The sequence below is a fragment of the Microcaecilia unicolor genome, chromosome 9 (genome assembly GCF_901765095.1).
Source record: "Microcaecilia unicolor chromosome 9, aMicUni1.1, whole genome shotgun sequence".
In the NCBI taxonomy this organism is placed as follows: Eukaryota; Metazoa; Chordata; class Amphibia; order Gymnophiona; family Siphonopidae; genus Microcaecilia; species Microcaecilia unicolor.
The window spans coordinates 209,248,605-209,275,514 of record NC_044039.1 but is presented as its reverse complement, the minus strand read 5'-3'; positions in this window follow the sequence as shown (position 1 = coordinate 209,275,514).

The following is a 26,910-nucleotide window of genomic DNA, read 5'->3' as shown; positions in this document are numbered from 1 at the left end:
AAATAGAATGTTAGGTATTATTAGGAAAGGAATGGGAAAACAAAACTGAGGATGTTATAATGCCTTTGTATCGCTCCATGGTGCGACCGCACCTCGAATATTGTGTTCAATTCTGGTCACCGCATCTCAAAAAAAAAGATCTGGGAGAATTAGAAAAGGTACAGAGAAGGGCAACAAAAATGATAAAGGGGATGGGACGACTTCCCTATGAGGAAAGGCTGAGGCAGCTTGGAGAAAAGACGGCTGAGGGGAGATATGATAGAGGTCCATAAAATAATGAGTGGAGTGAAACGGGTAGACGTGAATCGCTTGTTTACTCTTTCCAAAAATACTAGGACTAGGGGGCACGGAACGAAGCTACAAAGTAGTAAATTTAAAACAAATCGGAGAAAATGTTTCTTTACTCAACATGTAATTCAACTCTGGAATTCGTTGCCAGAGAATGTGGTAAAGGTGGATACCTTAGCGGGGTTTTAAAAAAGGTTTGGATGGCTTCCTAAAGGCAAAGTCCATAGACCATTATTAAAATGGACTTGGGGAAAATCCACTGCTTATTTCTAAGATAATCAGCATAAAATGTATTGTACTTTTTGGGGATCTTGCCAGACCTGGATTGGCCACTGTTGGAAATAGGATGCTGGGCTTGATGGACCTTTGGTCTGTCCCAGTATAGCAATACTTATGTACTTATGAGGTGCAGGAACTTCAGTTCTCCTCCAACGGAAAGTTCAGGAACTCAGCTCCTGTGCTAAAGAGATGTACAGGAATGCAGCAGCAGCACCTGCTGTCAAAAAGACAGAACCAGTGTAAGGGTGGTGGGCACCCTAGGGAAACTTCAACCTTACACACGCTCAATTAACTTTCATGCCCCTAGCCTGGAGCCCAACCCCAATAATTTAATAATTAAACTCAGGATCATCGTACAAAAAGCCTAAAGTATGTGCTGATGGTTTTTTTCAGTTTGTGGTATGTCAGAGCCTATTGTTTTGCTTTCATGCAGCTACTCTTCGCTTCACCCAGGAGCTGCTGCCATAGGCAACCGCCTAGTCTTGCCTAACAGTCGGGCCAGTTATGCCAAAAAAAAGTATCGGAGCTCAGCTCTTGTTGTCAAGAGAAGCACAGGAACTCAGCTTCTGCTGCAAAGACATATGCAAGAATTAAGGACATAAAAACATTAGCATCGCCATGCTGGTACAACAGAAGGTCCGTTAAGCCCAGTATCCAGTTTCCAACAGTGGTCAATCCAGGTCACAAGTACCGGCAAGATCTTTTTGTGCTGCTCATCCTAGGAATAAGTCCATCTTAATAATGACTTATGGACTTTTCTGTTTAGGAAGGCGGTCAAACTTTTTAAAACCCTGCTAAGCTAACTGCTTTTACCACATTCTTTGGCAATGAATTCCAGAGTTTAATTACATGTTGAGCGAAGAAATATTTTCTCCAACTTGTTTTTAATTTACTACTTAGTAGCATCATTGCATGCCTCTTAATCCTTGTATTTTTGGAAAGAGTAAACAAGCAAGTCACATCTACTCATTCCATCCCAAGAGAAGCACAAGAACTTGGCGCCTTGTAACAATGAGAAACAAAGACAGTCAGTTGCTGCTGCTGCTGCACAGAGAAGTACAGTGCTGAGATATGGTGTACTGTCAGTGGCGGGGATGGGGAGAGTTCAGGAGGTGACTCTGTGCATACATTCTGCCACATTGAGAGAACTTGACAGAAGAGAAAGATCAAAACAAACCTTGTTCTCTACAAAGAGTGCCACCAGATCTATACAGCTAGGACCAGATTTAGTAAATGGTGCCCAAATTTGAGCACTGGAAAAAAAAAAATCGGCACCCAGCAATATTCTGTAAAGGGCACTCTGGGAGCCAGCCCTAGAGACAGAGTGCTGACAGTGATATATGAGGAACCAGAGAGAGAAATAGATAGGGACTCCGAAAGACTGAGCTGGGCCTGGGGCAAGGCCACCACCAGGCCCACCCCCCAGTATCGCTGCTGCCGGGCCTCCCCCTCCCAGGATCGTCACCGTCGCCAGGCCCCCCCAGGCTCGCTGCTGTTGGGCCTCCCCCCCACCACAGGATCGTCATCGCTGCCACCGCCGCCAAGGATCTTTGCCACCACTGGGCCCCCATTGGAGCCGTCACCCCACCCTCGCAGTTTGTTGCTGCCACCTGCCCTGGGTACCTTGGCTGGCGGGGATCCCAAGGCCCCACCAGCAGAAGAGTTCTCCAGCGCTGCACTTCTTCCTTCTGCCGCGTGGCCTTCCCCTGCAGCTGCTTTTTCTCTCAGGTCGCGCATTCGCGGCCTGAGGGGAAAGCAGCTGCAGGGGAAGGCTATGCGGCAGGCGCTGTGTCTATTCCTCCAGGTCCTCCCCAGCCTCCAAGGGGGGCCCGGTGCCAGAGTTTTCTCTCTCCTGCTCCTGCAAGGACACGATCCCCCTGGTCTCGTCAGGAGCAGAGGAGAGAGACCCTGACACCGGGCTCCCCTTGGAGGCCCGGGGAATTTTGCCCCCCCTGCCCCCCCTCTCGGCGGCCCTGGAAATAGAGACTGTGCTTGTGCAGGACTAAAGCCTGTGAAGTAACAGGGGTGCACAGGCTGAGACATTACAATACAATATTTCCCTTTTGTTTGCAAACCCTGCCTGTATGACTATGTTTGTGAGAGATCCAAGCCACACCCTTAGTCACATGACCACATAGGACCATTACTCAGACATCCAGACTCCCGTAATTGGGGTCTTCAACAGAAGTCACAACTACTTGAAAATTAGGAGACTTCAGATCAAAAGACTTTATTCGGGGGGGGGGGGGGGGGCAAATGTTAAGAAAGAAGTCTATACTGAAAAGATTGGCAGTTCCTTTGTGTATAAAAACAAATAGATGGCGACATATCCACTCATACTCCATACACAGACTCAGACGCACACCCACCCACCTACATACCTACATAGATATGTATCAGAGGGACAAGTACAGATCTATACTCCGACATTCACAAACATACATGCATCCAGCTGCTTCCTAACCATCTGTTCCAAGTGCTGTACATTTATAACAAGCTTCTTTCTAGATAAAATACCTTCTTCCCTGCAACACGTTGTGTATTTTGCTACACCCCACTGATTCTGAAAGGTGTAACCAGGACCAAAAAAAGATATCAGAAGATTACAATTTGTTTGCTCTTTGCTCAAGATTCATGCTCTTAAACCTTTCTTAGAAGAGGATGGACGGTTCTTAGTCTAATTTCCTCTACTGTGGTCTCTGGTCCAGGCTGGAACTTATTCAGAACACAACCATACAAATCCTATATAATAAAAAGCACCTCCAACATTCTGAAGCTGACTCTGTGGCACTGTGGCAGTGTAGGGTTCGTAAGTCTGTAGTTCAGCGTTTCATTGGCTCTCAGTGTCAACGAAGAACCAATCAGACAGAACGGAACTTGGAGGAGGAAAGTGGAGTGGATTGAATCTCTAACAAACAATCATATACAGGGAGGTACGAACATCAGTGGAGGCAAGTGCACAGAACGGAAGGGAAGACAAACATTTAATCACTTTGTCACTCACACACATCACACACACACGCAATCACTCTGTGTATCTCTCTCTTACATTGTCTGTAAAACATACTGTCACTCTCAGTCTCTCACATGGGCAACTGTATGTTGCATTCTCACGCTAAGGAGCTCTTCTGATGTGATTGTTAAACTGATTGAAGGGCCTGAACAAGGAAAACTTTTACCACATTGTAACACAGTTTACACAAAAACTATTGTATATAAAGAAATCTTACACATGTAAACAACAATTACATTCAGAATACAGCCGTGGAAACATTAATGGCAGGAATTCATTACATTGCTAGCGCCCGTTTCATTGCGTTAAGAAACGGGCCTTTTTTACTAGTATGCAATAAGGCTTGAAGATATATCCAGGTTATCTCAGTGATGTATGACAAAAACATCCAATTGCAGATTTCTGCCACTTTTTGGCCATCTTTCTCTTTTGAAAATGAGCCCAATAGTAACCAATGGAACTTTGTAAGTCTAAGTGTTTTGGAAAATGAGCCTCTGATCCTAAGATAAAGTATTGCTGCTTTTTTCTTCTTTGTATTAGATATTAATTTGTTTTTAATCCAAGCCTCAAAACCTCTAAATTTATAAAGCATAAAAATATTCCTGACTGTTTCTTCAGATAATGTCTTAGGAGGAATGACTTGACTGAGTTCAGAAATAATCAGAAAGCCACAGGAGTGGGGGTGAAGGGGAAACACAGCAGGGAGGCAGAGGGTGGGTGGGGGGGGGGGGGGGAGAAACAGGCCAGTCATACACTCCATTTGTACACTAAGTTTTCTCTGAGAGAACGCCATTTTGTTTTTTCTTGAACTCTTTGAGTTGTATATTGTATCATATTGCTTATCACTGAATTTTTACATACAGGTTAATTACACAAACTAAGAAACTTCCCAAATCTGATGTTTGTCAAATGGGTAAAGTAGCACCCTGAGACCCACAAAGTTCCTTCCTGAATCCTGCAAGCTGTCTAGGACTAGATATAATGTCATGGCACCCATAGAGGGGCATAATCGAACAGGGCGCCCAAGTTTTCCTGAGGATGTCCTCTCAGGACGTCCCCAGACAGGGGCGGGGAAACCCGTATTATCGAAACAAGATGGGCGGCCATCTTTCGTTTTCGATAATATGGTTGGGGACGCTCAAATCTCAACATTTAGGTCGACCTTAGAGATGGTCGTCCCTAGAGATGGTCGTCCCTGATTTTCAGCGATAATGGAAACCGAGGACGCCCATCTCAGAAACAACCAAATCCAAGCCATTTGATCGTGGGAGGAACCAGCATTCGTAGTGCACTGGTCCCCCTCACATGCCAGGAGACCAACCGGGCACCCTAGGGGGCACTGCAGTGGACTTCAGAAAAACCTCCCAGGTGCATAGCTCCCTTACCTTGTGTGCTGAGCCCCCCAAAACCCACTCCCCAGAACTGTACACCACTACTGTAGCCCTTAGGGATGAAAGGGGGCACCTAGATGTGGGTACAGTGGGTTTGTGGTGGGTTTTGGAGGGCTCACATTTACCACCACAAGTATAACAGGTAGGGGGGATGGGCCTGGGTCCACCTGCTTGAAGTGCACTGCACCCACTAAAACTGCTCCAGGGACCTACATACTGCTGTCCAGGAGCTGGGTATGATATTTGAGGCTGGTATAGAGGTGGAAAAAATATAATTTTTTTGAGGGTGGGAAGGGGTTAGTGACTACTGGGGGAGTAAGGGGAGGTCATCCCCGATTCCCTCCGGTGGTCATCTCGTCATTTAGAGCACATTTTTGTGGCTTGGTCGTAAAAAAAAAAGGACCAAGTAAAGTTGGCCAAGTGTTCATCAGGGACGCCCTTCTTTTTTCCATTATCAGTCGAGGACGCCCATGTGTTAAGCACGCCTCAATCCCGCCTTCGCTATGCTTCTGACACGCTCCGGTGAACTTTGGTTGTCCCCACGACGGAAAGCAGTTGAGGACGCCCAAAATCAACTTTCGATTATGCCGATTTGGGCGACCCTGGGAGAAGGACGCCCATCTCCCGATTTGAGTCAAAAGATGGGCGCCCTTCTCTTTCGAAAATAAACCTGATAATCTCCCACCACACCTACAAAATATGAATTTCTCTGTTAACCTTCCTGTAATTCTCTTGTGTTCAGGAGATTGTCTCATGCAAATATTTTGCAACAAACAACAAAGAGCTTGTTTTTAACCTTATACACACTGTGAGGACAATTTCTGGGCTTGTGCATAACTCAGTCTCATATAATTGTTCCATGTCTATGGATGACCATTTCCAGTCTCTATAATGAGATGCAATTGTAGGGTTCTGGTGAAGAATTTAAGGAACATTAACAAGACCAGCTCAACAGTCCATTAGGAGGATAATCAGGGTACCTGAGCCAAGACTGTCAATGTAATTGTCTCTGGTTGGAGAAACAGTAGTCTGGGAATGTGGAAAATGAGAGAAGCTTTTTCTGTGGTGGGACATAATTGCCATACAGTGTCAGGTCAAAGGTCTATCTAGCCCAGTATCCTGCTTTTAACAGTAGCCAGTCCAAGTCACAAGTATCTGGAAGAGTCTGAAAAAGGAGCAAAATTGCGTTCTACCTACAGCTAGAGATAAGCAGTGGTTTTCCCCAGGTCTACCTTAATAACAGTTTATGGATTTTACTTCCAGGAATTTGTCCAAATCTTTTTTTAAAGCTGGCTAACTGCTTTTACCACATCTTCTGGCAATGAGTTCCAGAGCTTAACTATCCGTTGAGTGACAAAAAAAATGTTTTCTCCTATTTATTGTAAAAGTATTACTGTGTATCTTTATGTTATGTTCCCTGGTCTTTGTACTTTTTGAATCACATGTACCCATTCTTAGGGTTACCATATGTCCGGATTTACCCGGGCATGTCCGGGCAACCGGACGGGTTTTGCCAATCTGCCCGTTTGTCTGGATTTCTGGACAAATGGGTAGGCTGGTGGGCGGGCTGTCCTATAGGATGGCCCGCCCGCCACCTGCCCATTTGTCCAGAAATCCGGACAAACGGGCAGATTGCTAGCCTCCCCTCCCCTTACTTACTAGTGCCCTGGTGGTCTAGTGACCTCTTCCGCCTTCGGGACAGGAAAGAGCCCCCTCATTCCTGCCTGGAGCGCTGCCCTGCATGCATCCTTCCTGTTGGTGATCTCGTCGCCGATTCAAAATGGCCGCCGAGAGTTGAAGTGACCTCGCGAGACTTCAACTCTCGGCGGCCATTTTGATTCGGCGCCGAGGATCAGCAACAGGAAGGATGCATGCAGGGCAGCGCTCCAGGCAGGAATGAGGGGGCTCTTTCCTGCCCCGAAGAGGTCACTGGACCACCAGAGCAGTAGTAAGGTAAGGGGAGAGGGGTGACTGGGAGGTGGGGGGCGACGGGGTATGTGACGGGGGAGGGGAAATGTGACGGGGGCGGAGCGAGGGTGTGACAGGGGGCGGGGTGTGGTGGGGGCGAGGCATGTGTCCTCCTTTTGGGGGAACAAAATATGGTAACCCTACCCATTCTACTCCTCTCAGAATCTTATAGGCCTCTATCATATCTCTTCTCCAACCTGAAAAGCGCTAACCTCTTTAGCCTTTCTTCATATGGAAGTTGTTGATGATTTTGGTCGCCATCCTCTGTACCTTTTCTAATTCTGCTATAGCTTCTTTTCTTTGTAAAGATGTAGCAACCAGAATTGCGCACCGTACACAAGGTTTGGTTACACCATTGATTGATACAGAGGCATTTTGATGTTCTTTGTTATATTTTCCAATATTCATTTCCTAATAATCCCTAACATCCTGTTTGCTTTTTTTGTATGCTGTAGCACAGAGAGCAGAAGATTTTCGATGTATTGTCCACAGTGACCCCAAGTAGGGCCTGTTTAGGGTTTACAACCTATCCCCCTTGCTTACTAAGCAACGCTAGTGCCAACCAGGGCCGGTCCTAGGGTCTTGGCACCCCCCTGCGCCCCCCCCCCCCCCCCGCGCACCCCCCGGTCTAACATCTTCTTTCTTTCTTCTCCCTCCCTGCCCCCTTTTTCAACACAGTGCTTTAAAAGGTGAAGAACAAGGTCTCCCTCCCTCCCTCCCTCCCCCCTCCCTCCCAGTTCCAGGGTCCCTTTCTGCCAGTTCCAGGGTCCCTCTCTCCGAATTTTAAAAGCCATCTTCTTACCTCGTCGGGGTAAAAGCGGCAGCAGCACGCAATGAAAAGCGTGCAGGCTCGGCGCTTCAGCCTTCCCTTCTCTGTCTCTCAGCTCTGGTTCCGCCTTCATTTCCTGTTTCCACAAGGGCAGGACCAGAGCTGAGAGACAGAGAAGGGAAGGCTGAAGCACCGAGCCTGCATGCTTTTCACTGCGTGATGCTGCCACCGTAACCCCGACGAGGTAAGAAGATGGTTTTTTAAATTTGGACGGAGGGAGGGGCCTGGAACTCGGAAGGCGGGCCCTGGAACTCGGAGGGCGGGCGGGACAGATGGATGGCTGGCCCTAGAACTCGGAGGGAGGGAGGGACTTTTAAAATTCTGGGCTGGAAGGGAACTTCCGGTGGAGGGGACGACCCCGCTCTGGGTGGGCAGCAGCACATGTGGCACCCATGAAGGCAGGTGCCCCCCTGCGGTGCTTACCCCGCTTACCGGGTTGGGCCGGCCCTGGCGCTGACACAGCCTGTTCACTTTGAATGGGCTGTGTCGGCATTGCCACGCGGCTTAATAAACCCCGGGGGGGGGGGGGTATGTAATCTCATAGGACATGCCATGACTTTGGGTGGCCAGTGAACCCTATCCCATTGGCCGCTACAGATAAGAAGGAAGGGATGCCTCAAGGCACCTGATGGAGGTGGTCAGACAAGAGACTTGGAGATGGAAGAGAAACTAGTGATCCTGGTGTGGCAGCTTTCAGTAGCCTCCTCAAAGATAAATTCAAGTGTAAGGTCTCCTGGTTTAGGGCCTTAGGTCAGCTGCTTTTGCTTTCATAGTATTTTCCTCTTTAGGTTTCCTTAAATTTTTTGGATTTCCCAAAATGGAGGACTGGAGATTTGCAGTGTTTTCCCTAACTTTTTGGCAAAATTTATTTTTGTTATTCCTTCTATGAGTGTTTCTTTTCTGTGGAAAAAAAAAAGATAAATGGTGTGACAGTGGCCCTGTCTCTGGCCCTGGCCGTCCACACTATTCTCCTTTAAGCCACCGCTGGGTAAACATTCTACTGTGTCACAGACAATGCACACCAGGAATAATAAGATAAGAGGTTACTTGAGGCAAAGGAGATAACGTGAATTGTCTGAGATCAGATGGAGTAAGTGAAATTTGAACCCTGGTTTTCAGTCCATGCACTAATGACTAGGTTCTTCCTTGTCATCACTAGTTCCTCTGATAACAGATGTTATTATTACACCAACTGGAGAAACTTAAAGCTAAACTGGAGCTAATATATCACAAACTTTGCCCAAATTTGCTCCAGAACACTATTGGGATCATTTTCGAAAGAGAAAGACACCTATCTTTCGACATAAATCGGAAGATGGGCGTCCTTCTCACAGGGTCATCCAAATCGGTATAATCGAAAGCCGATGTTGGACGTTCTCAACTGCTTTCCGTCGCAGGGATGGCCAAAGTTCAAGGGGGCGTATCGGAGGCGTAGTGAAGGCGGGACATGGGCGTGCCAAACACTAGGACGTCCTCGATCCATAATCAAAAGAAACAAGGATGTCCCTGACGAACACTTGGACGACTTTACCTGGTCGTATTTTTCTTATGACCAAGGCACAAAAAGGTGCCTGAAATGACCAGATGACCACCAGAGAGAATCTGGGATGACCTCCCCTTACTCTCCCAGTGGTCACTAACCCTCTCCCACCCTCAAAAACCATCTTCTTCAAAATTATGATTGCCTGCCTCTATGCCAGCCTCAGATGTCATACTCAGGTCCATACTGCAGTATGCAGGTCCCTGGAGCAGTTTTAGTGGGTGCAGTGCACTTCAGGCAGGCGGATCCAGGCCCATCCTCCCTACCTGTTACGTTTGTGGAGGAAACAGCGAGCCCTCCAAAACCCACTACAAACCCACTGTACCCACATCTAGGTGCCCCCCTTCACCTGTAAGGGCTTTGGTAGTGGTGTACAGTTGTGGGTAGTGGGTTTTAGCGGGGGTTTGGGGAGCTCAACACACAAGGTAAGGGAGCTATGTTCCTGGGAGCAATTTATGAAGTCCACTACAGTGCCCCCTAGGGTGCCTGGTTGGTCTCCTGGCATGTCAGGGGGAGAAATGCACTACAAATGCTGGCTCCTCCTACAACCAAATGGCTTGCATTTGGTCGTTTCTGAGATGGACGTCTTTGGTTTCAGTTATCGCCGAAAATCTAGGGACGACCATCTCTAAGGACGACCAAAGTTCAGGATTTGGGCGTCCCTGACCATATTATGGAAATGAAAGATGGACGTCCATCTTGTTTCGAAAATACGATTTTCCCCACCCCTGGATGGGGACGTTTTGCGAGGACGTCCAAATTGAAACGAGGATGTCCCTTTCGATTATGCCCCTTTACTATATGAAATTTTTCTTTTTTACAATCGCTGCTTAAATATAAACACAAGAAAATAGTATCACTCAAACCTCATTCATACCAATCACACCTTCCATTCACCACACCCAACACAATAACAAATTAAAAAAATCTTAGTGAGCAAGTTCCAGATTGTCTTTAACCAGAAGCTGATGATCTAACTAAAGGATCAATATATACATGTCCAAAATTATATGTAATCAGTGCAAATCTACTGAGCACAACAGCTTCATACAAGTCAAAAGGTGTTTCGCTGAAATTCCATGTAAAACTACTGGACTTATAATCTCTTTGTAGTAGAAACCAAATAAATGTCAACTCTGTGAATCTTTTTCGCTATGGTTGTCCGGTCGCTTGGTACTTAGGTTCTATCAGCTATAGGGGAACAAATGTGGCAAGAATTTGCTAGCTGATACCACATCCTCCAGCAATGAGTTCCACAGCTTAAAAATTCTTTGAGTGAGAAAACATTTCCTCCTATTTGTTTTAAAAGTATTTCCACGTAATTTCATTGAGTGCCCCCTGGTCTTTGTACTTTTTGAAAGAGTGAAAAATCGATTCACTTTTACCCATTCTACTCTACTCGGTATTTTGTAGACCTTAATCATATCCACTCTCAGCCCTCTCTTTTCCAAACTGAAAAGCCCTAACCTCTTTAACCTATCCTCATCCGAGAGGCGTTCCGTCCCCTTTATCGCTCTTCTTTGAACCTTTTCTAATTCTGCTATACCTCTTTTGAGATGACAAATAAAATAGTGAGGTAGATCCAAGGAGGATAAAAAAATCATCTTTATTGGAAACAGGTAAAAGACGACCTGACACGGCCGTGTTTCGGCCCAAAGTCCTGCCTCAGGGGTCTGTCGTATCTCTGATGTTATAGCAGAGGTGCTTAGCAACAAGAATATAATCAAAGTCCTGGCTGTGTAGTCCTGGTGATATCCACAATTTGACGGAAGTGTTGAGTTGCAGTGGCCGTACAACCGGCAAAAAACGGTGATACAAATTCTGCAACAGGCCTCTGAGGCAGGCCTTCAGGCCAAAACACGGCCTTGTCGGGTGGTCTTTTACCTGTTCCCAATAAAGACTATTTTATATCCTCCTTGGATCTACCTCACTATTTTATTTGTCATCTCAAAAGAGATATAGCAGAATTAGAAAAGGTTCAAAGAAGAGCGACTAAAATGGTAAAGGGGACGGAACGCCTCTCGGATGAGGAAAGGTTAAAGAGGTTAGGGCTTTTCAGTTTGGAAAAGAGAGGGCTGGGAGTGGATATGATTAAGGTCTACAAAAATTTTTCTTTTGCATATCTTTTTGAGATACAGTGACCAGAACTGAACGCAGTACTCAAGGTGAGGTCACACCACGGAGCGATATAGAGGCATTATATTATTCTTGGTCTTATTTGCCAGCCCTTTCCTAATAATTCCTAGCACCCTGTCTGCTTTTTTGGCCGCCACACACTGAGCAGAAGATTTCAGCGTATTGTCAACAATGGCACCTAGCTCTTTTTCTTGGGTTTCTGACCCCCAAGGCGGACCCTAGCATCGGATAACTATGATTCGGATTATTCTTCCCAATGTGCGTCACATTGCATTTGTCCACATTAAATGTCATCTGCCATTCGGATGCCCAGTCTTCCAGTTTCCTAAGGTCTTCCTGCAATTTTTCACAGTCCGCGTGGTTTTTTGGCTACTTTGAATGGTTTTGTGTCATCTGCAAATTTAATCACCTCACTCGTCATTCCAGTTTCCAGATCATTTATAAACGTGCTAAACAGCACTGGTCCCAGTACAGATCCCTGCAGCACTCCAGTATTCACCCTCCTCCATTGAGAAAAACGGCCAATTAACCCTGCCCTCCGTTTTCTGTTCAATAACCAATTAGTAATCCGCAGAAGGATGTTTGCTGAGAGTAGCTGGGAGGTAGGGCTGGATCTTATTTATATGTTATCAACAGTTCTGTACATATTTTATATCGCTACCATTGTCTCACTGGAGCTGTACGTCACTTTGAGCTTATATGTGGGAGAGAATAAGAAATGCTTTAAATACATAAAATAAATCAAAGGCTTAAATAACTGTTCTCTCTGTCTTTGGCTGAAAGCTGAGCAGCTCAGCACCTTCCCCCACACAATAAGGCAGTCACAAGTTATTTTAAGCCACTCAACAATCCTGCCTCATTTAGTTCTGTCCATTGCCATTAGCAAACTGACAGCGATGCTGTAAGAATTACTTTGAAACGCAGGCCGGATTCTTGCTCATCTGTTGGTGCCCTCAAAGTGCAGTAGCTGAAGATGTGACCAGCACTCTCCGCTGTGCATAGAGAGCGCTAGACTTTTTGGAATGTTCTAGTAGGAATACTGTGTCCTGATTGGTACTCCATCAAGCCCAGCCCAGCATCCTGTTTCCAACAGTGGCCAATCCAGGTCACAAATACCTGGCAAGATCCCCAAAAAGTTCAATACATTTTATGCTGCTTACCCAGAAATAGTAGTGGATTTTCCCCAAGTCAATTTAATAATGGTCCTTTAGGAAGCTGTCCAGACCTTTTTTAAACCCCGCTAAGCTAACCGCCTTTACCACTTTTTCCGATTCATATTAAATTTACTGCTTTGTAGATTCATCGTATGCCCCCTGGTCCTAGTATTTTTAGAAAGAGTAAACAAACGATTCACGTCTACCTGTTCCACGCCACTCATTATTTTATAGACCTCTATCATATCTCCCCTCAGCCATCTTTTCTCCATGCTGAAGAGACCTAGATGCTTCAGCCTGGTATTGGCCTAGATTAATGGCCTGGGTAGACTCCATGATTGTAAGCAGAATGTCTCAACCAGATGACAACTCAGTAGGGAACACCCATGGGCTTTTGGCCTGGGTTGGACATGTTCACATATAACAGCTGCCTTTCCCTTGGGGATAAGCCCTTCAGTACTCCCAGGGCTTAAGGCATGAGCCCAAGGTGTTCCTCACAGAGTTAGCATAGATGTTGGTCACCAGATGATGAAAGGCTGGAGATGTAAAGGAACGAAGGTCAGGAAAGTGGTCAGACAAGACGGATCAGGAATGGTACAGAAACGGCAGCAAAAATATAGTTTTGGGAACAGGCACCAGTCAGGGCTGGCGGAACTGGAAGGCAAGCTAAAGGTTGGTAATGGAAGACAGACATACAGACAGACAGTAGCGCTGCATCCAGGAACCCATTCACAAGACCTATCAAAAGGCAAGGTAGAGCGTGAGCTTTCAGGTTTACCTAGGGAACCAATCAAAGCTAGTCACTTCATCAGAATGTGACTTGCTATGGTTTAAGTGGCTCATGGGAGGATGGTGTCCTGGAGAGTAAGGGATCCTTTTACAAAGGCGCGCTGAAAAATGGCTTGCGGTAGTGTAGGCGCAGGTTTTGGGCGCACTCAGATTCCATTTTTCAGCACACCTGCAAAAAAATGTCTTTTTTTTTTTTTCTTTTTGCCAAAAATGGACGTGCGGCAAAATCAAAATTGCCATGTCTCCATTTTGGGTCTGAGACCTTACTGCCAGCCATAGACCTAGCGGTAAAGAATTTGGGTGGTAATGACCTACGCGCGTCAGATACCATTTGGCACGCGTCGGCTACACACACCAGAAAATAAAAAATTACTTTTCAGATGCGCGTAGTGGATGCGCGCCAAAATTGAAATTAATACAAGGGCCACGTGGTAACTGGGTGGTAACTCCAATTTAGCGCATGTTGGGTGCGCGTAGGTGCCTACGCAGCTTAGTAAAAGGGGCCTTAAGTATGTAACAGTACCCCTCCCTTTACAGAGGGCAAGAATAAAAAAGCCCACTGAAGCCAGAGAGAGAAAGGGGAAGGAGGTCTAACAGCTACGAATGCTAGTGTATAGCCAAAGGATTCTGCAAATGATTCAGGACCAGTGTAATAAGGGTATAAGGTGTCATAAGCAGGGGCGTAGCCTGACTTCGGCGGGAGGGGGGGTCCAGAGCCCGGGTGAGGGGACTTATTTTAGCCCCCCCAGCACCGCCGACCCCCCCCCCCGCGCTGCCACCACCAACTTTGCCCCCTCCCCCGCTGACAACCCTCTCGACCTCCCTCCCACCACCAACCCTCCCCCGCCGCTGCCATCGTTGCCTACCTTTGCTGGCGAGGGACCCCAATCCCCGCCAGCCGATGTCCTCTTGCTTCCTGCGGAAGGCTTCGTCTTGTTTCTGACTGAAACAGAACAAAGCCTTGATCTGCAAGGCTTCGTTCTGTTTCTGTGAGTCTGACGTCCTGCAAGATGTCAGAAACAGAACGAAGCCTTTGCGGGAAGCAAGAGGACCTCGGCTGGCGGGGATTGGGGTCCCTCGCCAGCAAAGGTAGCCCACGGCGACGGCGGGTTGGCGGCAGGAGGGGGGGGTTGAGAGGGTCATTGACAGGGGGGTCCAGGACCAAATCTACAGGGGCCCAGGCCCCCCTGGCCCCACATAGCTACGCCCATGGTCATAAGAGAACCTTCAACCTTGCCTGGGATGGAGCGGTAGCATCAGACCAGGAGAGAAGTTACGGTAAGACCGTGATATTTTGTTCATGGAGAACACACAATGCCCGACGTGGTCATGTTTTGCCTTAACATAAAGCTGTGTCAAGGGCAAACAACAAAACATATACAGTAATCTCTTCTCTCTATATAATAATTGGTCAATCTGCGTCCCTGGATGGCTGGCTGGGTTCATAACCGTATGCTAATGAGCTTACGTCAGCTCGCCTCCAGTGTTCCCTTCCCTCTCAGTGTCCCACCTGCGTGGAAAGATGAAATGACGTCAGAGGAGGGCGGGACACTGAGAGGGAAGGCTAGAGGCAACGTGAGCCAAACCGAGCCTGCCGCCACTGCGACCTCAGGTGGGGAGGGCAGGATCGCTGAACATGGATGAGATGAGATGGGAGGGGAGGGGAGAATCGCTGGACATGGAGGGGAGGGGAGGGCGGGGGAGAGAGACGAGAAAACGCTTAGACGATAGCCTTCCTAGGGCCCGTTTCATTTGTTCCGAAATGGGCTTTTTTGCTTGTACCTATTAAAACATATATATTCCATTCTTAATAAGCAAAAAAAAAAAACCTAACCAATATATAACAACATAATCAAAATACTCACAGTAATCCATATACTCACATAGAAACTTATTAAAAAAGGATACAGAAAACCAGGAGGAGTCCTAGACAATTGAAAATACATATACATTAATAGATACAATCATACACTTGCTTAGTTGGCAATTAAACCAGCATAAAAAAGCTCGACACTCACCAGCAATAATTGAAGGAAGCGCTCAGATGGCAGCAACAGCATATTAGTAGGCTGTATTCAAAGAAACACAACATTTGTGGTTGCTTTTAACCACTTTCTCTCTCGAGGTCAAAGGTTAACAGTCAACAATCAAAACAATTATTTTCAACAACTTAAATACTTACACGATTCTTCTAAATGTCCTTACTGAACAAAACGGAAAATTCAGGGCAAAAAAGGAGTAAAAATCACCCAACGTAGCGGAGGCCACTTTTTACCACAGCTTAGTAAAAGGGCCCCTAAGCCTGTCATGAAGGTATAAGTTAGATGTTGTCATTTGGTGCTTTGATGCTATTGAAATAAATGTGCGTTCCGAGGCAAGGCTTGTTTACTTTTTGGATACGCTGATGTTACTGAAACACATTAAGCGCTATTGGAACACATGCAGGCTTATTTTCGAAAGAGAAGGACGCCCATCTTTCGACACAAATCGGGAGATGGGCGTCCTTCTCACAGGGTCACCCAAATCGGCATAATCGAAAGCCAATTTTGTGCGTCCTCAACTGCTTTCCGTTGCGGGGACAACCAAGGTTCACCGGGGGGGGGGGGGGGTGTCGGAGGCGTAGCGAAGGCAGGACTGGGGCATGCTTAACACATGGGCATTCTCGACCAATAATGGAAAAAAGAAGGGCGTCCCTGAGGAACACTTGGACAACTTTACCTGGTCCTTTTTTTTTTTTTACAACCAAGCCACACAAATGTGCCCTAAATGACCAGATGACCACCAGAGGGAATCAGGGATGACCTCCCCTTACTTCCCCAGTGGTCACTAACCCCCTCCCACCCTAAAAAAATTCTTTAAAAATATTTTTCCCACCCTCTATGCCAGCCTCAAATGTCATACTCAGGTCCATCACAGCAGTCTGCAGGTCCCTGGAGCAGTTTTAGTGGGTGCAGTGCACTTCAGGCAGGCGGACCCAGGCCCATCCCCCCCTACCTGTTACACTTGTGGTGGTAAATGTGAGTTCTCCAAAACCACCACAAACCCACTGTACCCACATCTAGGTGCCCCCCTTCACCCATAATGGCTATGGTAGTGGTGTACAGTTGTGGGGAGTGGGTTTTGGGGGGCTCCACACAAGGTAAGGAAGCTATGCACCTGGGAGCAATTTATGAAATCCACTGCAGTGCCTCCTAGGGTGCCCAGTTGGTCTCCTGGAATGTGAAGGAGACCAGTGCACTACAAATGTTGGCTCCTCCCACGACCAAATGGCTTGGATTTGGTCGTTTCTGAGATGGTCGTCCTCGGTTTCCATTATCGTTGAAAATCGGGGACGACCATCTCTAAGGTCAACCTATATTTCGCAATTTGGGCGTCCCCAACCGTATTATCAAAACGAAACATGAGTGTCCATCTTGTTTTGATAATATGGGTTTTCCCCTCTCCTGTCTGGGGACGTCCTGCGAGGACGTCCTCAGGAAAACTTGGGCGTCCCTTTCGATTATGCCCCTCATGACGTTCTAATTCATTTTTAATTCCTTTTTAAGATTTCAACACCCATGTTTTATTTTTATGAGTCTTCCATCTTACAGTTCAGCGGAGGATAAGTACTTTTTATGAGTTTTGAATGTCTGTATAAAGGCAGTTGGTTCAGAGTTTTGTTTATTTAATTGATTTGTACTCCTTTTTTGCTCTAAATGTTCCTTTTTGTTCAGTAAGGACATTTAGAAGAATTGTGTAAGTATTTAAGTGGTTGAAAATCATTTCTATGATTGTTGAGTGTTAACCTTTGACCTTGAGAGATAAAATGGTTAAAAGCAACCACAAACATTGTACTGGTGCTGGCCATCTGTGCACTTCTTTGAATTATTGCTGGTGAATGTCGAGTTTATTTATGCTGGTTTAATTACAGCATGGCCAGTCCCCAAAAAAACCCCACTTAGCTGAAACTGCTGCTCTTGTATCACTCCATGTATTCCATGATGTCATTCAAAACAAGCTTCACCATCTGACAAAAAAACAGTGCACTGCTGGCCAGTGGCGTTGCTAGGGGGGCTGGCACCCGGGGCGGATCGCCGATGCGCCCCGCCCCCCGGGTGCAGCGCCCCCCCCCGATGCAGCGCGGACCCCCCCCCCCCCCGGTTAAAGGACACCCCTGCGAAGGACCCCCCCCGCTGGGTGCACGCTGCCGGGGGGGGGGGGGGTGCCGCGCGCGCCTGTCCTCTGTTGTTCGATGCTTCTTCTCTGCCCCGGAACAGGAAGTAACCTGTTCCGGGGCAGAGAAGAAGCATCGAACAACGGAGGGCAGGCGCGTGCGGCACTCCCGCCAGCGGAGTGCATCCGGGGCGGACCGCACCCACCGCCGCCCCCTAGGAATGCCACTGTTGCTGGCTCCCCTTGATATTTCTTCAACAAGAGCACCTTGTTTCGCTACTCTCCATGCTGCTTCAAAAAGAATCAAATTATATCCAAGGATTTACATCCCACCATCACAGACTCAAAGACGGCGCAATACTACGCCATACGTTGCATTGTTGTATGAATATTTACGTAAGTACATAAGCATTGCCATGCTGGGACAGACCAAGAGGCCATCGAGCCCAGCACCCTGTCACCGACAGCGGCCAAAAGAACAAGCAATTTGTCCCGCCCATCCTAGAAATACTGTATTATTCCCTCGTCCATTCAATAACATTCTATGGCTTTTTCCTCCAGGAAGCCGTCCAACCCTTTTTTGAAGTCCGCTAAGTTAACCGCCGTAACCACCTTTTCCGGCAGCGAATTCCAGAGTTTAACTACGCATTGAGTGAAGAAACATTTCCTCCGATTCGTTTTAAATTTAGCACACTGCAGCTTCATCGCATGCCTCCTTGTCCTACTATTTTTGGAAAGCGTAAACAGACGCTCCACATCGACCCGTTCCATTTTTACTGCTGTAATTGTCTATTGCTTATGTTTGACTTATTCTTGCTGTACGCCGCCTTGAGTGAGTTCCTTCAAAAAGACGGTAAACAAATCCTAATACTAAATACTAAAATTGCCAACTAAGCAAGTTTGTGATTGTATCTATTAATGTATATTCATTTTCAGTTGTCTAGGACTTCTCCTCCTAATTACTACTACTACTACTATTTAGCATTTCTATAGCGCTACAAGGCATACGCAGCGCTGCACAAACATAGAAGAAAGACAGTCCCTGCTCAAAGAGCTTACAATCTAATATATATAAGCCACCTGCAAGCCTAAAGGCTACAGAAGTGGTGTACATTCAGGTACAGTAGGGTGTATTGCTGTTTCTGGAGGGCTCAGAATTACAAAATAGAAAGAGTTAAATTGGGATTTGAACCTGAGTCCCTTGGTTCAGAGTTCACTGCACTAACCAGTAGGCTGCCCCTCTGCTCTATATAGATGTCTGTGTGGCCAGTAGCCATTTTTAAAGAATGCTGGCATACAGATGTCCCTTGTAAACCCCCCCCCCCCCCCAATTCATAATTTGGATGTTCCACTTTTTAAAATGGATGTTCAGGATGGACGTTGGACAACTGTCTCACGTTTTTGAACAGGAAATCTTGACGTATTTCCTGTTCGAAAATACACGTGAAATAGACATCTGTTAGGGATGGTCTGACTTGGACTTCCTTTCGAAAATTCACCTCCACGCGTCTGGAACAGAAAGCCTTGGAAATATACGGGACTGGAGGTTGGGAGGCAGGGATAGTGCTGGGCAGATTTATACGGTCTGTGCCAGAGCCGGTGGTGGGAGGCGGGGATAGTGCTGGGCAGACTTATATGGTCTGTGCCAGAGCCGGTGGTGGGAGGCGGGGATAGTGCTGGGCAGACTTATACGGTCTGTGCCAGAGCCGGTGGTGGGAGGCGGGGATAGTGCTGGGCAGACTTATATGGTCTGTGCCAGAGCCGGTGGTTGGGAGGCGGGGCTGGTAGTTGGGAGGTGGGGATAGTGCTGGGCAGACTTATACAGTCTGTGCCAGAGCCGGTGGTTGGGAGGAGGGGCTGGTGGTTGGGAGGCAGGGATAGTGCTGGGCAGACTTATACGGTCTGTGCCAGAGCCGGTGGTTGGGAGGCGGGGCTGGTGGTTGGGAGGCGGGGATAGTGCTGGGCAGACTTATACGGTCTGTGCCAGAGCCGGTGGTTGGGAGGCGGGGCTGGTGGTTGGGAGGCGGGGATAGTGCTGGACAGACTTATACGGTCTGTGCCAGAGCCGGTGGTTGGGAGACAGGGCTGGTGGTGGGGAGGTGAGGATAGTGCTGGGCAGACTTATACGGTCTGTGCCTGTGCCAGAGCCGGTGGTTGGGAGGTGGGGCTGGTGGTTGGGAGGCGGGGCTAGTGCTGGGCAGACTTATACGGTCTATGCTCTGAAGAGCACAGGTACAAATCAAAGTAGGGTATACACAAAAAGTAGCAAATATGAGTTATCTTGTTGGGCAGACTGGATGGACCGTGCAGGTCTTTTTCTGCCATCATCTACTATGTATATGTTACTATATAGATCATTCCACGGTCCAAAAAGATCCGTGATACTCCTAGTAATGTAGAAATAATACTAGAACATCTCCCTGACCCTCTCTGGCTTAAGTTTCAAGTTTATTGAGTACTTGCTATCCCGCCTATCAGCGACGCTATCTACGCGGCTTACAGACTAAAATAAAAGGAGAAAAGGAGAAAAAGAGAAAGAAGAGAGAGAGGGAAGGAGGGAGGCCTAAAATTGAGCCTGCAAAAAGGTGGGGTACAAATGCAATAAATAATAAAATAATCATGATAGTAATATATATGTGACCTGGTTACTCTTTCTAGGCCTTCTTTTAATGTTCTGGTAAAATTCTCTCTCTCTGGTGTTGAATCTGCCTAGTTATCCATCTCTCTGTCATATGTTCCTCTCTGTCCTTAAGAGTCTGACAGTATTAATTGGCTTTCCAATGCCGTTATTGTCTTTCATTCATAGAGCAGAAGCTTCGACAGGAATACTAAAGAAATGTAGGTTTTAGCGCAAATTAGCTACGGATGTGCATTATGTACTGAAAAGGACAAGGACTGAAACAGTGCTTCTGCTTAACTGGGCACATTCGACAGCACATCCGATGACCTTAGCTGTTTTTACAGTCCACCCACATCATGGTATGCATCTGTTCTGATATACAGAGCATTGGTAAAGATCAGAACAGCCTGCGCAATCATTAAAACCTTTATATTTTTATGTATCTACTAGTAAGGCGGACCCGGTGAAACTTAGTTGAGGATTTGTATGTGTATATGGCTGTCTGTCTGGGGGCTGGGTGTTCAGCAGCTTCAACGAGGCATATGGCTTATCTGGATAATGACAGAAAATCATTAACAATGATTGATCCAGATAATTTTGGTGTGTCGCCTTCCCTCACCATATGGATAGAGGGCAACTCTATGACAGTGTGCCTATATTTTAGAGGCCTGTTCTAGGTACATAATGCTCACCTTGGTTCAAGATAGGTTATGATCAAGTACACAAGGGATCTCCCTGCCCTCTTGAGCAAACAGTCATAATGAGCTGTAATAGGATTTGAACCCTACTTTCCCTGCTGCTTAACCCACTGCTCTAACCACTAGGCTCAGGCGTGTCCCAAGACAATCTGCCACCTGAGGCAAGAAATGAGCTGCCACCCAAGCTCTTCCCCGTCACCCCCCTCCCCATCCACGATCAAACATCTTTCCCCTTCCTTCTCAAAACTCCTTTCCCATAGGCTGCCCTGCTGCCAGTCCCTGCCCCTTCTCTCTATTGTGGGCGGCTCAACTATATCAGAGAATTTCCTGTTTCCTCAGAGGCGGGCCACAGTAGAGAGAAGGGGCTGGGACCAGTAGCAGGGCAGCCTATGGAAATCGCAGCTGCCTGCCTTTTTTAAAAAACAGGAAAAGAAAAAATTAATTTTGGGGGAGGAGGGGTGGGGAAGGAAGGCTGGGGGGCGATGCTGCCTCAGAAGAGTGCCGCCTCAGATGGCCTGATGGTAGGGCTGTCACCGACTAGGCTACTCCCTCACCGATGCTACTGCTGGGCAAATTCATAGTTCACATTAAAATATTTTAAAGCTGGTGCTAACTTTTTAAGAGATGTTAAGTTATTGCACCTTACTCTCGCAAGTCGATTAAAACAAACACGATCAAATCACATGCTATATGTTTGGGGTGCCCACAAGCTCCTCTGCCATCTGAATTTACTATTGAACTGCTTCCCATTCAATGAAGGTGCTATTTTTGTCAGCCCCATCTTAAAAATAACCTCTTTGTGCGTTGATATATTACTCATATTCCTTGGCATTTTTTCAGAAAATTCTAGATTGTACTAATAAGTTTGGGAACTTTGTTTTAGCTGGCATGAATTTGAATTCTATCCTGCTGGGCAAATATTTTTGGCTGACTCCCTTGATTTGCCTATTCAAGTTTCAATTCATTTGCTATATAGTGTATCATTGTGAATTGACTTTCTAAACTTAGGTATAGGGAGGGATTTTTCAAAGCCATTTCCACAGGTAAAATAGCATCTACCCATGGAAATGGGCTCACTCTATGAACAAAAGTGCCTGCTTTTAACTGTAGTGAAAAAAGGGTTTTCCCGGGGTTGGGGCCACTAGACCACCAGGGCTTCTAAGGTAGACCCAGGGAAAGACTAGGGGTGGTGGGAGGATAGTGTTTTTACACAGGGGTGCAGAGAGTGGGTGCTGCTTCTTGTCGGGGGGGGGGGGGGAGGAGGAGGAGAGTTTCCATTTCAGCCAAAATAAAGTACCATTTTCAGCCAAACCAAAATATAGCCAAATTGGAATTTTGAGCTGGTTTCGGCAGAACCAAAATTTGGTTGGCCTGTAAAGGCTAGAGCATAAGGAAAGAGACCAATAACAGTGCATGTCACTATGAGCACTGAAGCAAGCATGTGCCAGGGCTTCAGCGATTGGAGGGAAAGGGTCACATGCAGAGGCTGACCTATCAGAGATTTTCAAGTTGAGATGTCTCAATTTACACTAGAACAGGATCTCCCAATGCAGAACATCTTCTAAAATACATGGAGAAATGAACGATTAGGCACTGGTTGCGTGCGGCATGAAGATTTATTTTAAAATGTTAAAAAAAAATAAATGTCTAAAATATCAACAGATCAAAATGGAGTATGGACACATAAACATTTCCGCTGTAGAATAGTAATATAGAAGTGCTTGAACACAAATGTTTATCTCGGCCATTTTAGAAACATAGCCGTTTATTTTTCCTGACGCGGTTAGCGAGCCTGGTGACTCTTGCCAGTTTAGCTTTTGGGGGAGGGGGGACATCAAGCACCAGGGCATTAAGGAGGTAACCTCCCCTAATACCTCTAGTGGGGCACTGCTGAATAGGGGCATTTTTCTGAAACCTAGGGTGTCAATCCTGAAGTTGATTTGTGAGGATGCAGACCCCATATGTCCTCGGAAATGGGGAATAAATGTTCATTTTTTTAGGACAGTCCTAAACCCGCCCAAAATATACCCAGACTATGCCCTCTTCCATTTGTGCATTCTTCAGGGCTAGACATTTATAACCTGGCATTGTAAAATCGAAACTTAAATGTTGATTCAAAATAAGGTATAAGTGCCAGCTTATGCAAGTCTAAAATGAGAACGGCACTTCTAAAATAAGTACCTAGATCGCTTTAGGGCACACTGATAAATACACATCCCTAGTAACTGCCCGCTGCTGAAAGGATCGTTCTGGACACAAGTGAATTGAGAGGTGCTCAAACCACAGTAATGAATGGAGCGCTATGATGCTACCATGAACCTCCTCCGTAGGCCTCAGTCCTTCCAAGGGTGTCCCCTAGCGAGTGCATTGCTGTAGCAAGAAAATTCAAACCTGAATAACTGAATTGGAGTGAACCAGACTCTGGCAACCCTGGAAAGGGCCAGATTTACCAACCGGAGCATGCAGTGCCAATCATTCATCACTGATTTTCATTTCTCCATGTTCTCTTCCGAATTTTCTCAAACTCCTTAAGACTGCAGTTGAGGCTGCTGCTCCCTAGAAGTTGCCATGGCAACAAGAAGCCAGTTTTGTGAAGACACGTGCTTTTTCATCTTCTTTATGTGGGCGTCCCTTGCACCTGAAGCCAAAGAAGGGTTTGGAGCAGATTTCCCAGGCACAAACAGATTGCTTTGCTTATTAGGAGATTATAATGAAATCTCGCCTACTGTACGTAATGAGTAGAAGACCCCATAAAAGGCATTGTGGTGTTTGGGTGGCTTTTTGCTTGGCACAGACACATGCACAGGCAAAAAAAATTCATGCGAAGAAAATACAGGGTCATGCATTTGGGCTGCAAAAACCCAAGGCAACAGTATAGCTCAGAGGGTGAAGACCTTTTAGCGGGTCATGATCTTAAGGTGGCCAAACAGGTAGAAAAGGCAACGGCTAAAGCTAGAAGGATGCTTGAGAGGAATGGCCAATAGGAAGAAGGAGGTGATGATACCCCTGTATAACAGTGAATGGACACCCCCCACCCCAGTGAAAGAACCCCCCTGGGCGCACGCCGCTGGGGGGGTGCCACGTGCCGGTCAGCTTTGTGCGTTTCCATGCTCCCTCTGCCCCGAAACAGGTTACTTCCTGTTCTGGGGCAGAGGGAGCATGGAAATGCACAAAGCTGAGCGGCGTGCGGCACCCCCCCCCCCCCCAGCGGCGTGCACCCGGGGCGGACCGCCCCCACCGCCCCCCCCTTGGTACGCCACTGCTGTATAAGACTCTGGTGAAACCTCATTTAGAATATTGTGAACAATTCTGCAGACCCCACCTTCAAAAAGATAGAAACAGGATGGAGTCGGTCTAGAGGGCAGCTACTAAAATGGTCAGTGGTCTTTGTCATAAGGCATATGGGGACGGACTTAAAGATCTCAATATGTATACTTGGGAAGAAAGGCAGGAGAGAGGAGTTGAGACTGGCAGAATCTTATTTATGTTTTCCTAAATTGTTAAAGGCTCATTTATTTTCCATTTATTTAATGTAATTTTTATGTTTATTGTATTGAGAGAGTTTTGATTGGTTTACGTATAATTATATTTTTTGTGTTTTTTATCTAGTGATGGCCTAGTTTGTAAAATTGTAATCCACATTGATCCTTCATTGGTATATAGTGGAATATAAATTCCGTTGTATTGTATATGATAAATATTTATGTGGCATAAATGCACAGGAGTCAAGTCTCTTTCAACTGAAAAGAAGCTGTGGAATGAGAGGGCATAGGATGAAGCTAAATGGGGATAGAAGTAACCTTTTATATTCCACCATATACCTTTCAGTTCAATGCGGATCACACATTAAAGAAGACTGGACATTTCCAGGAATAACAAAACATAACCTAACAAAAACAGAACATCCCTGAGCTGCATATTCTATTTAACATTATTTAGCACAAATCATCTAAATAGGTAAGTGTTAATCTGTTTGCGGAATTGGTTATAAGAGATTTCACTAGGAGTGGCCTAGTGGTTAGGGTGGTGGACTTTGGTCCTGAGGAACTGAGTTCGATTCCCACTTCAGGCACAGGCAGCTCCTTGTGACTCTGGGCAAGTCACTTAACCCTCCATTGCCCCATGTAAGCCGCATTGAGCCTGCCATGAGTGGGAAAGCGCAGGGTACAAATGTAACAAAAATAAAATAGATACTATTGGAGATTCTACATGGAATGTTGCTAGTATTTGAGATTCTACATGGAATGTTAATGTTGCTATTCCACTAGCAACATTCCATGTAGAAGCCTGCCCTTGCAGCCGCGCAGGCTTCTGTTTCTGTGAGTCTGACCAGACTCACAGAAACAGAAGCCTGCGCGGCTGCAAGGGCAGGTTTCTACATGGAATGTTGCTAGTGGAGGAGTGGCCTAGTGGTTAGGGTGGTGGACTTTGGTCCTGGGGAACTGAGGAATTGAGTTCGATTCCCACTTCAGGCACAGGCAGCTCCTTGTGACTCTGGGCAAGTCACTTAACCCTCCATTGCCCCATGTAAGCTGCATTGAGCCTGCCATGAGTGGGAAAGTGCAGGGTACAAATGTAACAAAAATAAAATAGATACTATTGGAGATTCTACATGGAATGTTGCTACTATTGGAGATTCTACATGGAATGTTGCTATTCCACTAGCAACATTCCATGTAGAAGGCTGCACAGGCTTCTGTTTCTGTGAGTCTGACGTCCTGCACGTACGTGCAGGACGTCAGACTCACAGAAGCAGAAGCCTGCGCGGCCACATTGGTGATCTGCAAGGGCCGACTTCTACATGGAATGTTGCTAGTGGAATAGCAACATTCCATGTAGAATCTCCAATAGTAGCAACAGTGGAGGAGTGGCCTAGTGGTTAGGGCGGTGGACTTTGGTCTTGTGGAACTGAGGAACTGAGTTGGATTCCCACTTCAGGCACAGGCAGCTCCTTGTGACTCTGGGCAAGTCACTTAACCCTCCATTGTCCCATGTAAGCCGCATTGAGCCTGCCATGAGTGGGAAAGTGCAGGGTACAAATGTAACAAAAAAAACCCCATATCCTTAACAGCCTTATTCAAACGAACTGCTTGATATGAAAAAAAGAATATCAATTAGTCTTAGTTCTTCTCATATTTTTTTTAGAGAAGGAAAGGTGAAAAGTTGTGAAATCCTGGCGACTCTTGTTTTGTTAACAAAAAACAAGATGATTCAATAAGTAAAGTGGGGATAAGTCAATTATAATTTTATGCACAAAACAAGAAAATTTAAACAAAATTCTGGCTTGCAAAGGGAGCCAATGGAGCTTCACATAATAACAAGATACACTGTCAAACTTTTTAAAAGGAAAAAGTAGATGTAATACTACATTCTGTATAGTGAGAAGTTTCTTCAGTATCTGTTTGGACGCTCCCAAATAAACAATATTACAGTAATCAAGCAATCTCAACATCAAAGCCTGAACAATAAGTTGAAAATGATTTTGGTCAAAATATTTCTGAATTTGATGCAAATTACGCAACAGAAAGAAGGATCTTTGGGTAAGAATGTTAATTTGCATCTCTAAAGATAATTTATTATCCAACCATACCCCCAGAATCTTAATGGAAGATGAAAATTGATATTGAGTCTGATTTATCATAATACTCTTTTCATTCATATCAGGGTGAAAACTACACAGAGTTTGCAGATTTTTGCCCAAAGCTTCCTTCTCTACTCACATCTTCAGCTGTCGATAGAGGCCCTGTGGCTGTAAGGTATTAGCACACTACACCATGCTGTCCTTTTAATTATAAGCATTTAATGATTGACTTATACAGTTCAAACTTCTCTTACTGACCTTTAAATGCATCCATTCTGCAGCCCCCCATTACCTCTCCACTCTCATCTGTCCCTACATTCCTCCCCGTGACCTCCGCTCACTGGACAAATCTCTCTTGTCATCCCCCTTCTCCTCCACTGCTAACTCCAGGCTTCATTCCTTTTCTCTTACGGCACCTTATGCCTGGCATAGACGTCCTGAGCCTGTACGTCTAGCTCCATCTCTACCTGTT